The sequence below is a fragment of the Anomaloglossus baeobatrachus genome, chromosome 6, assembly GCF_048569485.1.
Source record: "Anomaloglossus baeobatrachus isolate aAnoBae1 chromosome 6, aAnoBae1.hap1, whole genome shotgun sequence".
Classification (NCBI taxonomy): domain Eukaryota; kingdom Metazoa; phylum Chordata; class Amphibia; order Anura; family Aromobatidae; genus Anomaloglossus; species Anomaloglossus baeobatrachus.
In genome coordinates, this window is record NC_134358.1 from 277,170,763 (window position 1) to 277,184,682 (window position 13,920).

Genomic DNA, 13,920 nt, shown 5'->3' on the forward strand with positions numbered 1-13,920 from the left:
ATGGAAATCAAGCCATGAAAAGTAATTCAACCAGATGAGAAGGAATATGAGAAAAAATATTTCCTTTATTCTATCATCTAAAATTTCAATGTTCTGGCATATCATTCATAAAAACATAGAGAGCAAAAACACCAACATGTTTTGTCTTTGCTAAGCCTTAGGGGTACTTTGCACGTTGCGACATCGCTACTGCGACATCGTTGGGGTCAAATCGAAAGTGACGCACATCCGGCGCCAGTGACGACGTCGCAATGTGTCAAGCCTAGATGCATCGATAAACGGTCGAAAAAGCGTCTAAAATCGGTGATCTGTGTAGTGTCGGGCATTTCCATAATGTCGCACCAATAGGAGATATGATGTTGTTCCTCATTCCTGCGGCAGCATACATCGCTGTGTGTGAAACCGCAGGAGCAAGGAACATCTCCTACCTGCCTCCACCGGCTATGCGGAAGGAAGGAGGTGGGCGGGATGTTTACATCCCGCTCATCTCCGCTGCTCCGCTTCTATTGGCCGCCCGCCGTGTGACGTCGCTGTGACACCGCATGACCTGCCCCCTTAGGAAGGAGGCAGATTTCCGGCCAGAGCAACGTCGCAGGGCAGGTAAATGCATGTGAAGCTGCCGTAGCAATAATGTTCGCTACGGCAGCTATCACAAGATATCGCATGTGCGACGTGGGCAGGTACTATCGCGCTCCGCATCGCTATCATCGGCTAGCGATGTTGCAGCGTGCAAAGTACCTCTTAGTCATGGTTACCAATCTATCCTGTACTCATCTATCTGCAAGACAATATGCCAGAAGGATTTTAGGTTACTCACGTACATTTTGACAACCTTCAGTCTAGTTTTTTTATTTCTCTATGTCAGCAGTGGGGTCCTCCTGGGTCTCCTGTCATAACATTTAATTTAATTCAAAGGGTCTTGCATACTGGGGTCCTGGTTCAAATCCAACCAAGGACAATATCTGCAAGACATTTTTATCTTCTGTTTATTTGGGTTTCCTCTAGGTTCTACAGTTTCCTCCCAAACTCAAAAGACAGACAGATAGGAATTTAGATTGTGAGTCCAATTCGGGACAGTGATGATCACATCTTTAAAGCATTGTGGAATGATTTCCACTGTAAAAGTGGGTAAAATAGATAGAAATAAGATTGAATGTTCACGCTGACACTGATGAACTCTGAGCCTTCAGGACAGCTTGAATTTCTTGGGAACTTGATTGGAACTGCATGTCCAATATCCAGACTATTCTGCGTTTCAACCTGATATAAAATGTTTCCTTATCGTCATGCAGGGAGATTCACTACAGTACCATGGGTTGCAAATTTCTTGATTATGTTACACAACATGGACAAACGAACATCAAGATCTCCTGAGATTTTCTAGTAACCTTGAGATTGTTGGTACCTTTCATTAATTTCTTTTGTCAAATCCTCAGACAGTTAGTTCTCTTCCCCTATTTATCTTCTGAGTGCTTAGTATGGCACACACAGACACACATTGCAAAGATTGAGTCAACTCCTCCCATTTTCATCTGGTTTCAGGTGGGATTTTCATATTGCCCAAACCTGTTGCTTGCCACAGATGAGCTTGAATGAGCATCACATGCTTGAGACAAATTGTTTAGCCACAATTTTGGAAAGGTGCCAACAATTTTGTCTAACTTTTTTTTGGGGTGTTTGTGTGAAATTATGCCCATTTTCTCATTTTTTCCATTTTTTGTGTTGTTCCAAAAAACACAAAGGAAATAAACCTGTGAACAATATAATGTCTCTAATTGCAATAATTTTGTGGGAGAAATAGTTCATTTTCTGAAACAAATACAAGAGTACTAACACTTTCATCCATGACTGTATTTATGCACTAATATCTGTAACAGTGCAGATAAAAGAGGTTTAATTGCGTTAAGGATTTGTTACATAAGCTACAGCTCAAAATAGAATCATGAACTATGGAGGAATCAAACACGACAATGGAAGACTACAATATATTTTTACATTACCTGCTAGTATACAGTGTTTTCCCTAAAAATTGCTCCATCACATTTTATAGTCAGTTTGTTTTAATCCTTTGACTTCAAAAAAGGGTATGAGATTTTCAGAGCAGTAGATAACTGTAAAATGCAATAGCTTTTTAATCACACTTATTTTAATTTTTTAGTCAATGAATATCAGAAAGCAGAGACAGAAGAAAAAAAAATTGAAATGTCTTTTTATAGTGTATGTAATATTTTGGTAGAATATACTGGGCAGGAAAAGTCCAATTTACAGTTAACATAAATAGTTCAAAAATTTGCTTTATGATTGATCAGCTTTTAAAGCTTCATAAAGTAACAGTTGTTCTTTAAAGATTTTACCATTAGATATTGAATTTAAATATACATTTATCACCATTGCAATACATTATAACAGCCATACTTGAGAGGGATCAACAGTCTGTGAAGGCACAATAGTTGCAAAAGAAAAATTCACTATTAAAGAAGCAGCTAAATCTTTTATTCCATATTTTACAACACAAGATATTGAAGAATAGTCAAGGTTCAGTTACCCCATTCATTTCAAATTATATTTTGTGACATTTAATACTTCAGATGTTTCAAATTCTTCTTATGTCAAAGTTATCATTATGAAAGTCCGACTTATTAAAAAGTTTTCTTTTCTGCAAAAGTGTCATTGACCTTTTCATAGAATTTGTTTTACTTTTTGAAAGCCTTTTTAATCATAGCTGTACAGAGGTATAGTCATAATATCAAAAGAGAAACAAAGCAATATCTAGAAATACTAGCCTGTGGTACAGTAAGCATACTGTATTATGCTTTTTAGCATGTAGCAAATAGAAATTGGCAAATTGATTCAAGACTAGAGATGGGTGAATAGTCAAATATTTGGGTTCGAATTCTTCGTTCTGAACAATTTCTATTCGTGTATTCGTACTGAATGTCAAATCTAAAGGAAGCCAATGGGAAACTCAATTAATTTTCTGGAGGACTTTGGAATTAAGTCTGGGGGGCTGTAAAAGTGCTGCAATGGATGGAAAAGTGCTGAAGCTGAATGGGAACAGCATGGGGAAGATGCCTGGATGTATTGCTGACTGACAGTTCGTCTCTGGGAATAATGTTTTAAGAGTTTTATGGGCAATAAGGTAATCATGGATAATAATAAAAACACAGTATATGTTACAGCTTATAATAAATGTATAATCAGCAGCGTATATGAAATGGTAGAACAGATTTATATCTAATGGATATAATTAAGTGCAACATTATAGCAAAATACTTAACTCATTGGGTTAAAATAACAATAACAGTGTATATGTATACGGTAGCACGGTCGGCTGTGCAGCAGAAGACACGGGATCCAGGCATAAAGGTTCACAGCACACGGTTTTAATGTCCAAACAAAAGTCCATAACACAATACATGTGCCTCTCCAGCAGAAAACTCAGGGAGTTCTGTTCACTCCCTCACACCCGGCACACCTGCCCTTGTTCCTGATTCTATTTAACCCTTCCTTCAGCCTGTAGGGAAACAGCATTAACCCTATAGTGGATTTACTTTCTATCATGGAGTGAGCACAACCGGGGCGAGACATACCGGTCGTCATAGATAACCCCGGTCACAGTCTCACATACCCCCCCCTCAGTTCAAGCGTGCGGGGTTGAACTCCAGCCATCAAACACGGGCCGCGGAACAAGGCATCGGCGTTGCCCTGCAACCTACCGGCCCGGTGTTCAACCGTAAACCGGAAGTTCTGCAGAGAAAGGAACCACCGGGTAACCCGGGCATTCCGTTCCTTGGCGGACCTCATCCAGACCAGTGGAGAGTGATCCGTCACCAAGCGAAACTGCCGTCCCAGCAGGTAATAGCGTAGGGACTCCAAGGCCCACTTGATCGCCAGGCACTCCTTCTCCACTACGCTATAATTCTGCTCGGGAGGGGTGAGCTTCCTACTCAAGAAGGTGACGGGGTGTTCCTCCCCCTGAACAACCTGAGACAGCACTGCCCCCAGGCCGACCTCCGAGGCGTCAGTCTGTACAATGAACTCCTTCCGGAAATCAGGGTTGACCAGAACGGGCTGTCCGCACAGGACCTCCTTCAGGGCCCGGAAGGAGTCCTCGGCCTGCGGAGTCCAGCGCACCATGACGGACTTCTTGCCTTTGAGAAGGTCCGTCAAGGGGGCTGATAGTCCCGCAAAATCCTTTACAAACCTCCTGTAGTACCCCACGATACCCAGGAAGGCCCTAACCTGCTTCGTGGTCAGGGGTCTAGGCCACTTCTGGATCGCCTCAACCTTGTTAATTTGGGGCTTAATCACTCCTTGGCCTATCACGTAGCCCAAGTATCGGGCTTCCGTGAGTCCCAATGCACATTTCTTGGGATTGGCTGTCAATCCGGCTGTTCGAAGCGTGTCCACCACCGCTTGTACCTGTTCCAAGTGGGTCTGCCAATCGGAGCTGTAAATAATGATGTCATCCAGGTACGCTGATGCATACGCCTGGTGGGGTTCCAGCACTAAGTCCATCAACCTCTGGAACGTGGCCGGAGCGCCATGTAACCCAAAAGGCAAGACAACATAGTGGAAGAGACCCTCCGGCGTAACAAAAGCAGTTTTCTCCTTGGCGGACTCCGTTAGTGGCACCTGCCAGTACCCCTTGGTCAGGTCGAGCGTGGTAAAATATCGCGCCTGTCCCAGCCTATCAATCAGCTCATCCACCCGGGGCATGGGGTAGAGATCGAACTTGGATATTTCGTTCAATCTCCTAAAGTCATTGCAGAACCTTAAGGAGCCATCGGGTTTTGGTATTAGGACAATCGGACTAGCCCATTCACTCCGGGATTTTTCGATGACCCCCAGGCGTAACATTGTCTTTACTTCCTCCGATATGGCTTGTCGTCGAGCCTCCGGTACCCGGTATGACTTCAGGCGTACCTTCAGGTGGGGCTCGGTGACAATATCGTGTCGTATCAGACTGGTCCTACCGGGCAGCTCGGAGAAGACATCGGGGTTCTGCTGAACCAACCGTCTGGCCTCTCGCCTCTGTTGCTTGGTGAGGGCTTCTCCAATCCTTACTTTCGGTTCGTCCTCTCCGGAGGTCGCTGGAGCCGGATGTGAACGACCCGAAGAGGAGGGAGGTGGGGAAAAAACAGCCATCAGGCTTTCCCGTTCCTGCCAAGGTTTTAATAGGTTGACATGGTATATTTGTTCAGGTTTCCGCCTACCGGGCTGCAATACTTTATAGTTAACCACCCCGACTCTTTCCTTTATCTCGTAGGGGCCTTGCCACTGAGCCAGGAATTTACTCTCCGCCGTGGGGATTAATACCAACACCCGATCCCCGGGTTTAAAGGTCCGCACGGTGGCTTGTCTATAGTGCGGCCGCTTTGCGCGGCCTGAGCCTCCTGTAAATGCTCCTTCACAATTGGCATGACCGCGCTTATGCGGTTCTGCATACCTAAAATGTGTTCGATCACACTTTTATGGGGGGTGGGCTCTTGTTCCCATGTTTCTTTTGCCAGGTCCAACAATCCCCGGGGATGTCGCACGTATAACAATTCAAAAGGTGAAAACCCCGTGGATGCCTGTGGCACCTCTTGTATGGCAAACATCAAATAGGGAAGCATCATATCCCAGTCTTTCCCGTCTTTTGAGATCACCCTTCTTAGCATGGTTTTCAGGGTTTTATTGAATCGTTCTACTAACCCATCCGTCTGAGGATGATACACAGACGTACGCAACTGCTTGATCTGGAGTAGCCGGCATAGCTCTTTGGTCACTTTAGACATGAATGGGGTCCCCTGATCCGTAAGGATCTCCTTGGGCAACCCCACCCGGCAGAACACAGCAAACAACTCCCGAGCTATAAGCTTTGCTGCAGTATGTCTGAGAGGTATCGCCTCGGGATACCGGGTGGCATAGTCAACGATCACTAGGATGTGTTGGTGCCCTCGAGCGGACTTTACGAGGGGCCCCACCAGATCCATCCCTATCCGTTCAAAAGGGACTTCTATAACGGGTAACGGTACCAACGGACTGCGAAAATGGGTCAGGGGTGCGGTAAGCTGACACTCCGGGCAGGTTTCGCAGAACCGTTTTACCTCCCCAAAGACCCCAGGCCAATAGAACCTTTGCAATATTCGCTCCTGCGTTTTCTTGACCCCTAGGTGGCCACTCATCAGGTGTTTATGAGCCAAGTCGAGGACCCGCCGGTGATGCGGCTGGGGCACCACCAACTGTTCTACCCCCACACCCCGTATTTCATCTACCCGGTAGAGTAAATCCTGCTTAAGAGCGAAATGGGGGTACCTTACCTGGGCACCGGGCAGCTGTGCCACCCCGTCAACTACTGTCACCCGACTCCGGGCATGTATCAACGTAGGGTCCTGGAGTTGGGCTGTCCCAAACGTATCCGGGGACGCCTCCAACTCCGGGATGGGCTCGACCGTCTCAGCCTCTCCTGCCAATACCTCTAGGGGCGACCTACCGGGTTCACACTCTGTCCCTATCATGGTGACCCCTACGGCAGGTGTCCCGGATTCAGGATTGTAGGGCTCAGGTCCCGGACCAACCAATATCTGAGGGGACTTAGGGGGTCCCCTCCATAAAGTCCAAAAATAGGGCAGATCCCTTCCTAGGATCACGTCATAAGGAAGAGTGTTAAGAAGTCCCACCTCATGTTGCACCTGACCGCAAGGTGCTGTGATGGTGACAATCCCCGTGGGATAGTCGCGGCGGTCCCCATGTATGCAAACCACCCCCACGGTGCGTCCTGTGGCCTTTACTTTAGCCCTCAAGGTGGATCGCACAAGGGTCACTAAGCTTCCGGAATCCAACAATCCTGTAACCGGACATCCATTCACCTGTATTTGGCACAAGTGGGGCTCCGTCTCTGGGGAGACCAGGTCAGCGGTACACACCACCTGAGCATACATTGAACCCCGCCGGGTAACCCCACAATCCATGGGCTCCGTGGTGAGTGGACACTGGGCTTCCATATGTCCCACCCGCTGGCACCGCCAACATCTAATGGGGACGGAAACCCCCTTGACGGGTTGTCGTTTAGGGTACAGAACCTTCCGGACCTCAGGAATGGCGGCCGCGGACTCAGACGGGACGGTAGGGGACTCCTGCACCGTTGTCAGCGGTGGGTCCTTGGCCCTAGGCTTGGAGGGGCCGGACCGACGGGCGGTACGCAAAGTCTCAGTGTCCCGTATCAAGTCCTGCGTAGCCACATGCCGCTCTACCAGGGACACTAATTGGTCCAGGGTACTCGGGTCACCATGTCCGACCCACCGTTGAATGGTGACGGGTAAAGTGCGCACAAAACGATCCACTACTACCCTTTCCACCATTTGCGCCAGGCTCAGAGTGTCAGGCTGCAACCACTTTTTTACAAGATGCAACAAGTCATAGGCCTGGGAGCGTACGGGTTTGGCTTCCTCAAAGAACCACTGATTTACCCGCTGAGCCCGTACATAGGTATTCACCCCCAACCGAGCCAGTATTTCGGCTTTCAGGGTCACATAGTCAATGGCGTCCTCGGTACAGAGGTCCAGGTACGCTTTTTGGGGTTCCCCCGTCAGATAGGGCGACAATACCTCAGCCCACTGCGGGGTCGGCAGCTTTTCCCGCTCGGCCACCCGCTCAAACACCGCCAGGAACGCTTCCACATCATCACCCGGGGTCATCTTTTGCAACGCTTGTCTCACCGCTTTCCGGACGCTGCCGTCGTCACCCGGTCCCGGGGTTGTTGCTGCCGGTCCGGCACGGATCGACTTGGCCAGGAGAACCATCTGTTCTTGGTGCCTTTTTTCCTGCAATTGCAAGGCTTGCTGCTGACGTGCATTGGCCTGATCCATCTGTTCTTGGAGTTTTTTTTCCTGCATTTGCAAGGATTGGAGCAGGTGTGCATTGGTCTGTTGCTGCTGTGCATTAGCCTGAGCCAAATGCTTTAGTATGTCCTCCATGGCGTCGCCGGGTTTGGGCTGTAGTATAGCCGCTCGAATCCAGGACATGCGCAGCTGGGTCACCAGGGATGGATGCTACACCTCACCGGCTGTCATGCCCGCATTCTCCACCATATGTGAGGTAGCACGGTCGGCTGCACAGCAGAAGACATGGGATCCAGGCATTAAGGTTCACAGCACACGGTTTTAATGTCCAAACAAAAGTCCATAACACAATACATGTGCCTCTCCAGCAGAAAACTCAGTGAGTTCTGTTCACTCCCTCACACCCGGCACACCTGCCCTTGTTCCTGATTCTATTTAACCCTTCCTTCAGCCTGTAGGGAAACAGCATTAACCCTATAGTGGATTTACTTTCTATCATGGCGTGAGCACAACCGGGGCGAGACATACCGGCCGTCATAGATAACCCCGGTCACAGTCTCACAATGTATATACCAATGCTCATAAATGAAGCATAAGATTGGGTATGAACCAACAATGGATCAGAGCTACTGTGAACAAGCAACTTGACAAGCACTAAAATGTAAAAAGTGCTAACAAATGCATATGTGCATATGTAATTAAAATAGTAATATAGTAATATTAAGTACCTACACACAACCATATATGCCTTACCGTAAATAAATGAGCTGGTATGCAATTCACTGCTGCTGAATCAAAGTAAAAGTAGTAGTACACAGATAAATCACATGGTTAGATAGATAAAATACCAGAGATCCATTATTATTATTAGGTCCCCTAACAGGCGTTTCATGTATCTTCATCAGATAAACAGCTTGTAGGGGTCAGGTCATTTATACAGCTAGGTATCCTATAGTTAGTTTAACTGCATGCGCAAAGATCAAACCCTGCACTTCTGGGCAGCCCGGGCATACGTCAGATGCCAGGGCGCGCATCATATGACACAATGCGATATCACTCCTTCTGCAGTATAGCAGGAGACACCACACCACTGTGTCCCCCCAGCAATAATGATGTGATCCTAGCCAGTGCCAAAGTACATGCCCATGCCCAGAGCCAGGGAAAGCATCAAAAGATGCAATGCCCACATGCTCACAAAAAAGGGGCGGGCATAGCCCCACGTCACCACCCCTTAACACTAGCAACTAGTGTAATTTGCCGCACCGCCTTGTGAGAAGCCGGGCCTACTACCTCAGAGGATGTTCAGGTCACGGTGTCTCCGATGGCTCCAGCAAATCCCTAGGTTAGGTGGCAAATTATAAAGAGAAAAATAACAGAGATAGGAGACTGAGTTGTGGTGATATCTGCCAGGTATAAGGCCGCTGAAGGAAGACAGACACCAAGGAGTCTGTGAAAACATAAATGAGGAACTTTACTTAAATCTTGTAATCAATCTTTAGTCAATCAAAGCTGTTTTTCCATTTCCAATAGACAGTCATTTCATAGCAATAAATAAAGAGCTCTCTTACACAGTGGACTAGTTCAAGCGTTTTTCCTATCCCGGCCTTGGGAGGATGGATGTCACTATCAATTGGATTAACTGAGTTTTTCAGTACTCTGTTGTTGCAGAAACGGGGCGCTCTGAATAGAGTGATAATTACACTCCCCGCATATCTCAATGGAGGTCTTTTTTTTTCTGCTGCATCACAGCAACTCAACCGCATCTTACCGGTTTTTCTTTTAAACTACCTCCTCAAGCTCCGCCCCCAACAGCCACTTCCTTGCTTTCAAATCAATTGCAATACCAAAGCAAGGCAGTAGAGGGCAGCGCAACGCTAAATAATTTACCTCCTCCCAAGGTGGGGAATAGGTGTCACAAATGTAATCACATAGATAATACAGAACACACATTGATAGTGGCTTTTCTGGTCACTACATATACACCCCTAGTTTAAACAGAGCCGTCCCCGGCGTTTGCCACCATAGATATCTGTTATGCCATAACACAGGTCACCTTCAAATTTGAGCCAAAGTGCTACTTTAGTCACAATTCTCAACAGCGGGTTGTGACACCAGCGTCTACACCTCCCAATTGTGGGGTGTAGACTTAGTAACTAAGCAACATGTGACTTGCAGTGGGGCGCTAAGTTAGGGCAGAACCCTATGTCTATAGCAAATCTATGGGGTCCATTCAATACTTCTCCCCATAGGTTACATCGGAATTCCTAGAAAGGATTCTGTCTCAGGTTGGCAAACCCGTTAAGATATAGGTGGAAACCCGAATAACTGCAAAATATGTACCATGGTTGATGTTGAAGTACTAGGAATAGAGTAATGTTCTTCCTACTCTCTGTAAAAACTTTGAGGGCACTTAATAATCATGAAAATACCGTAACATCAGATAAACATGCATTTCAGTGCAACAATAAACTTTGTAGCATTTTCAATAACTCAAAAAATTAACAAAATAAACACAAACGCCAGAGTCTCTTTGGAGGTAACATAGCTTGTTCTTATGAACAAATCTTCCTGTCTAAAAACTTGAATAACAGCCTTAAAGTCATGTGTAAAAATGTGTAAGTGTTTTGGTCCCTGGGTGCAGAGTCGGAGCACACAGTCCATTATCGTGGCTGCAGATTGGCTTACTTTGCTTGTCAAAACGGTCAGTAGATCGTCTCCCAGATGGGGTCTGATATTCTTGGCTAAGGCGGTTAGTAGGGAGTCCCATTTGGGTTCTGGGAGCAGATTCTAGTAGTGGAACCTCTAGTCTTTCTATTTTCTTGCAGACTTCAGCTAGTCCTCTAGCTAACTCAGCCATTTGTTTCTGTAATTCCATCATAGTATTAGCATTTGGAGCCTGCGTTTGGGCAGCTTGCGATAGCGGAGCGCTACCACTTGGACAATTAGGCAAAGATTGAACTGATGTATCACTAGCAAAGGTGGATAGCTCAAGTTTTTTAGTCGATGGGCTAAATTCCCTTCCTAAAATCACAATAGCTAGTTCTTTGAATTCCTGGAAAGAACTATCTGCATGCTGGAGAGCTAACATTTTTAGTTGACTGCGTAGGGTTTCTGTGGCAGACCCTTCAATAAACTGCTCTTTCAGTACTTCATCTGCAATCCTAGCTTCCTGGGGCTCTACGTGTACGATGGCCCTCCAAGCTTCTTGCAAGGATAAAGCATAGTCTCGTAAAGACTCATTAACTTCTTGTTGTTTGCTAAAGAAACGCATCTTTAACTCAGATGCGGAGCGGACCTCAAATATGCTTTCTAACCGCTCCAGGATTTGTTCTACAGTCTTTTTCTGAGCTCTGGGCCAGGACTTGATTTCTCTCAAAGGTGCACCCTGGAGTTGACCACTCAGGATTTCTACTTTTTGTTCATTTGTCATGGGGTACAGGTGAAAAAAAGCAGTCATTTTTTCTCTAAAGTCTCGTAATGTATTTGTTTCCCCATTATAATGTGGCATCCAGGGAGCTCCCAAATAATAAGGCATGGTGAAAGGCATAAATGATAATAGAAAATGAGTAGGACTCAGCACCAATATGGATGAATAAAAGTCTTCATGCTATATTTGAAAAGTTTAAAAATAAAGAATAGGGTCACAAATCATCCAAAATCGCCATGCGACTTGCCGTGCGGCTTGACGCGTTTCGGACACAAAAGGGGAATTAAAAACAGTCCTTAATCATAAGCCATGTAGGATGGGAGGCAAGAGATATATATAGCACCTTAAGAAGCAATGAAATACAAGAGCAAGATGGAAAACAGGAAGGGAGTCCACCCGAAAACATGCAAATTAGTAAGAGGGTTGGTATATCATTGGATTCTCTTAACCCCATATGCGTATGTATATCTACTGGGGAATTCAATGAAAAACAATTCTTAGATTACAAAAAGACCTCAAAATAAGGTCAATGCAAGCATACATGTGTATATGTGCACCATTCCACCCACCCATATATTTCGTATAGCAATTATTTCACTAAGGAAACAAGAAGATTATTTCATTGGTCTATGAAAAGATGTTCATGCAGATATTATAATAAGTGGATATATCTTATATAGATGGTATGTGTACACATGCATATAAATGCATGTGCTCTGTGGGTGCAGGGCAAAGAAAAAGATAGATAGAAATAGAAATACATGTATGTGGACTAGATATTATATTGTTTCCAGTATAGGATTTTATATATTATAGACATATGAAAAAAAAAAATATATTTTTATTTTAGTTTTTATTTTTATTTCTATATTTTGTATGTGTAGCTATATGAGCTCTATGTACACATGTGTGCAGTGTGTACACATGTGTACGGTGGAAGAAACATACAAAACATAGGATATCCAGGAATTTAGTTATGAGAATTATTAATGAGATTTATATCCTACTCTGAGATATGAGTAATTCCCCAATAAATTCATATTATCCTTTTGTGTTAATATTTATATCTTCTGATTGTTTCCTCAGTATATATCTATCACACAAAATGTTCATATGGCCATTGATATTGGAGGTGAGGTAGAATAAAAAAAAAAACAAAAAAAACAAAAAAAAAAAAAACCTATGATTATATTTCATATATATATATAATAATCATATGACATAGCGTAGATCGGAACGATAGTTAAGTCCCTTTGGATGCCGGGTATCGAGCCGTAATATCCATTTGGCCTCGGTGTAGAGAAGTTCACGAAACCAATCGCCTCCTCTTAGAGGTTTTTTGACTTGCTCGATGCCTACAATGTTCATAGTGGAAAAATCACCGTTGTGAAGGTCAAGAAAATGTCTGGTGAGACCTGAAATAGACCTTTTATATTTCGGCGGATTCGAAGAAAGAGTTGGGAGTGGGATGTGGGTATGCTTGGATATCCTTTTTCTGAGAGGCCTAGAAGTGCAGCCTATGTAGTCCTTCGAGCATATGGTACAAGAGGCCTTATATATAACATATGTAGTAGAGCAATTTATGAAAGCGGAAATGTTAGAAGGAAATGTCACCCACTGGAAAAGACAGCGTCTTTCTCATAAATTTACAAAGTCCGCATCGTGGCAAAGCGCACTTGTGGGAGCCTTTTGTACTAAGCCAGGTCTCTGTTTTATTTTGAGAAATGAAAAGACTAGGAGATATCATATTGCCTATGGTTTTGGCCTTCGTGGCCACGACATTGACAACATTGGATAATATTTGAGCTAACTCCGAATCCTGTTGGAGAAGGGGAATATAGCGTAAAAAAACTTTTTTTATTTCAGAAAAATCAACACTGTAAGGAGTAGAGAAGACAATGCGGCAGTTTTTTTCATCAGATTTGACTTTGTCAGAGAGTAGATCATTGCGGGTTCTTTCTCCAGCGGTTTTTTCAGCACAAGAGAGGATCTTATTCTTATAACCTCTGTATTGTAGACGCTTCTTCATAGTTTCCAATTCCAGGGAGTAGGCAGTATCTGTAGAGCAAAGCCGGCGTGCTCTGAGGAATTCGCCAAGGGGTAGATTATTTATGGTATGTCTAGCATGATTGCTATTTGCATGCAAGATAGTGTTCCCACTAAGTGGTTTTCTATATAAAGAAGTATTAATGGAACCTGTTTCGGGGTCACCGGTAAGATATACATCCAAAAAGGGGGTAGAATTTCCAGAAAACATTACAGTAAAGCTCAAATTCATGTGGTTTGAATTCAAATAAGAACGAAAATTATCTGATAGGTTTGTGATGGGTGCGTTTTTCTTGCGTTTCCAGATCATTATGAGATCGTCTATATATCTCGCGTACCAAAAAATTTGATCCAAAAAGGGATTGTCAGGTGTATGTATGTATATGGCTTCCCAGGAAACCATGTATAAATTAGCTAGAATGAACTTTTTGTTTATTTGTCATGGGGTACAGGTGAAAAAAAGCAGTCATTTTTTCTCTAAAGTCTCGTAATGTATTTGTTTCCCCATTATAATGTGGCATCCAGGGAGCTCCCAAATAATAAGGCATGGTGAAAGGCATAAATGCAGTGGAGGCTTTATCAGAAGTGCTGTTGCAAAGGGTCTCATTCTCATTGTTGTCT